At 41.6% G+C, this 3,801-nt stretch overlaps 1 non-coding gene across 1 annotated transcript; it reads left to right on the top strand.

Annotated features, from left to right (window-relative positions):
- The first annotated feature begins 3,458 nt into the window (after positions 1–3,458).
- On the top strand, positions 3,459–3,565 carry LOC112998644 (small nucleolar RNA R71). The gene has a single exon (XR_003263738.1). It is a non-coding gene; the product is annotated as a small nucleolar RNA R71 (small nucleolar RNA).
- Positions 3,566–3,801: the final 236 nt, after the last annotated feature.

Raw genomic sequence — 3,801 nt, 5'->3', positions numbered from 1 at the left:
GTCATTTGACCAGAAATCAATGCTTCTATGTTCATATCCAAGTGAGAGACTAGGCCAAAGATCAGCCTAGCTCTGTCCACTGACAGATTAGAGGTATGTGATGTGGGGGCCAAGTTGGAGTATAAGAGGACACTCCACACTTGAGCTAGTGTAGTCAAATCCTTCTTGAGAATCCTCCCGGGATGGCCCTCAGAGTTCAAGATGAACCCTCGGCCAGGTATGCATAAAGCAACCTCTATCTCTCTGAAGTCTGTAGGCAACCTGTAGTATCTGGAGTATGCGGGTAGAGTCTCTCCCTCAGCTAATACCACAGGTGTCTCCAAGAATGTGTTGAGACTGTCAGCATCAATCTTCACCAAATGACCTCTGACTCTGGACTGCTTTGGTGGACGGTCCTCAGAACTGTATAAATTTGCATAGAATTATTTCACCAAAGCCAGGTCTATGCTCCCATCGGCTAAATTGGTGAGGCATTTATAGAAATTATGCCTCTCCAGCTCAGCCTTAAAGTCATCTAGCTTAGTGTGATACATCTCTACTTTCCTCTCAGGTAAAATGTTTCTTCCCAGAACATTATCAATGTATCTAGTCCAAGCATCTAATGAAGAGAATCTCCTTGTGTCATACTGAGATGTGGGCCTTGTAACAATGCTTTTTCTCTTTCTAGAAGCCATCTGTAGACAGAGGAACCAAACAATTACTAAAGACACAGTTATTCAAATTTTAAAAATTAAAAAATAAAACTGAAAAAGACACTGGCCGCTTAGCGAGACATGGTCTGCTTAGCTGACCTTTGTAAAAAAAAAACATTATCGCTTAGCGACATGTGGAGCTGCTTAGCAGAAGTTGCAGAATTTTTAGATTCTGCAGAATTGGCCTAGCGGAAAAGCGCCCGCTAAGCTGAACATGTGCCACAAGGATTTGCACTAAGCTCCTTGAAGGCTGCGCTTAGCGACACCAACTCTTCAAAAATTTCACTAAGTGTTGGGAGCTTAGCGAGTGAAGCTCGCTTAGCTCAGCGGATGCTGCAACCAATTGCGCTTGGCTCAGGAATGCTCGGCTTAGCGCGTGGCTATCACCAAAAAAATTGGTTAAGTTACTTGGGCTTAGCGATTCAGCCTCGCTTAGCCACAGGTAGTTCAGCAAGAGGATGAGTGTTCATCCTCAAAGGATGAACTCGCTTAGCGCGGTAAGCGCGCTTAGCGAGTTCTTCAGATAATGCTTACATACAATGCGTATTGATGAACTCGCTTAGCACAACATGCTCGCTTAGAGAGTTCATCGCGTTTTCCAAAAAACACAGAAAACGCAACTCATTTTCTCACACTTTTCAAGCCTCTTAAAGGCATATCTGACATGCAATGTGTGCATCATACTCAATTCAGTATACAAGCATACATAGCCCTAATCTTAAGCTAATTCTAACAAAACATAAAAACCCTAAAAATCTAAAGCTATAGTTGAAGTTTTCTACCCTAAAGTTAAGACATGAAAAAGATAAAAAGAATCAAGGAACTTGCTTGGATGGTGTATAATTGATGCTTCCAAGTCAAAAATGCACAAAGAAAGTACAGATGCAAAATGTGCAATTTTTTTTAAGAGAGAGAATACAGAGACGAGGTTTCTATAATCTGGCAAATGTGAGTGTAACTGCTGTTACACTCACTTAAGCAGTTTTTCGATACTTTCGCTTAGCGGACCATTACGCTAAGCGAACAAGAAAGATGTTTGGTTTCTCAACCAGGCTCGCTTAGCAAACACGTGCGCTTAGCCGATGTTTCAAATTCAAAATCAGATTTGTTTTTTTAACACAAACTCGGCTTAACGTGAGGGTACGTCCGCTTAGCGAGACCTGCATCTTAAGTATAGAGGAGCATGTGCTTAGCTGAGATGGACTCGCTTAGCGCTCACATTGCAACAATGAATCTTGCTTATCTGCCATGACTGGCGCTTAGCGTCATGGACCTCAATTAAGGCCGTAAGGAATTGCGCTTGGCGACAATATGTCCCGCTTAGCCATGGATAAGCTGTTGCTTAGTGATCAGGTTGAAGCTTAGTTGAATTCAGATCGAATCGAAGTTAGCTTAGCTCAACCTTGACCAGCTTTGCGGACCAAATGAACCTCAGATGCAAGGGTTGGGCGCTAAGCGCTTAAGACTCGCCGCTTAGCGCATGAACAAAGATGCGCTTAGCACAAGGCTTGCGCTTAGCGAAAGGACTATTTTTCAGAAAATATTTTCTAAGTTATTTTTCAGTCCTTTTTCCATGAAATTGAAACCCTTATGTTAAAAATTCAAAGATTGGCTGATATAATCCTATGTACAGATTACGTAGCAAGTTCCAAATGATTTAAATGCATAAAACAAAACAAAAATAACAGAATTTAAAACTAGGTTGCCTCTCAGGAAGCGCTTCTTTAACATCATTAGCTTGACGCTTTTACCTCACTAGGTGATCTTATGTTTTGGTTCCTACCTCCAGAACCTCTTGACCTCCTTCCATTACCTGTAAACAAACATTGTGTTCTGGAGCAGGCTTGTCTTCAACAAACAAATCAAAATCAATTTTCTGATCTTCAAAACCTAGCTCCAGCTTCCTCTTCCCCATATTAACTATGCAGCTTGCGGTCAACATGAAAGGCCTTCCCAATATTATAGGAATGTCAGTATCTTCAGAGATATCCATTACCACAAAGTCTGCCGGGAAGATAAAATGTTTTACTCTAACCAAAACATCTTCAATTACTCCATATGGCCTGGTAATGGAGCGGTCAGCTAATTGTAAAGTCATTCGAGTGGGCATTATTTCCAACTCTCCCAATCTTCTGCACATGGAGAGTGACATCAAATTGATACTGGTTCCCAGGTCAATAAGAGCTTTTCCCACATTGACTTCTCCAATTGAACAAGGAATCGTTACACTCCCGGGATCTTTATGCTTGGGTGGAAGGATCTTCTGGATCACAACACTACAATTTCCTTCCACTATGATGTTTTCCTGATGAATGTATTTGTGCCTCCTTGTTAACATATCTTTTAAAAATTTAGAGTAGAGTGGCATCTGCTGCAAAGCTTCTACGAAGGGCATGGTTATTTCCAGTTTCATGAAAATATCTAAAAATCTAGCCAGATGATGATCTTTTTCTTTCTTGGAAGGTACCATAGGATATGGTACTTCCACACCTTCATCCATAACTTTTTCACTCTTACTCTTCTTTGCATAGCTTTCTATTTTTAGTAGATGAAGATGAATCTGTGGCCACCTCATGGACTCCTCTAAGGATAATAGCATCATTTCTTGCACTAAATTATTGGGAGTTGGAAGCCATCTTCTCAATCAAATTCCTAGCCTCAACAGGGGTCATACAACCAAGAGCTCCACCACTGGCAACATCAATCATACTCTTCTCCATGTTGCTAAGTCCCTCATAGAAATATTGAAGAAGGAGTTGCTTAGAAATCTGGTGGTGAGGGCAGCTTGCACACAATTTCTTGAATCTTTCCCAGTACTCATACAAACTTTCTCCACTAAGTTGCCTGATGCCTGAAATGTCTTTTCTGATGGCAGTGGTCCTAGATGCAGGGAAGAATTTCTCTAAGAACACCCTCTTAAGGTCATCCCAGCTGAAAATGGACCTGGGAGCAAGGTAGTTGATGTGAACCTGACTAGGAGCGGATCGCTTGATACAAGCTACAGAGTTTTGGATGACGCCACTTCCAGTGAAGGTAGACAAGTCAGGATAGACGCCACAAGGATTACCTTGATAAGTCTGAGATTGGTTCAACAAGGAACCTAGAGAGA

This window comes from Glycine max, chromosome 12, assembly GCF_000004515.6.
Source record: "Glycine max cultivar Williams 82 chromosome 12, Glycine_max_v4.0, whole genome shotgun sequence".
Classification (NCBI taxonomy): domain Eukaryota; kingdom Viridiplantae; phylum Streptophyta; class Magnoliopsida; order Fabales; family Fabaceae; genus Glycine; species Glycine max.
This window is presented reverse-complemented; position numbering and strand designations above follow the sequence as displayed.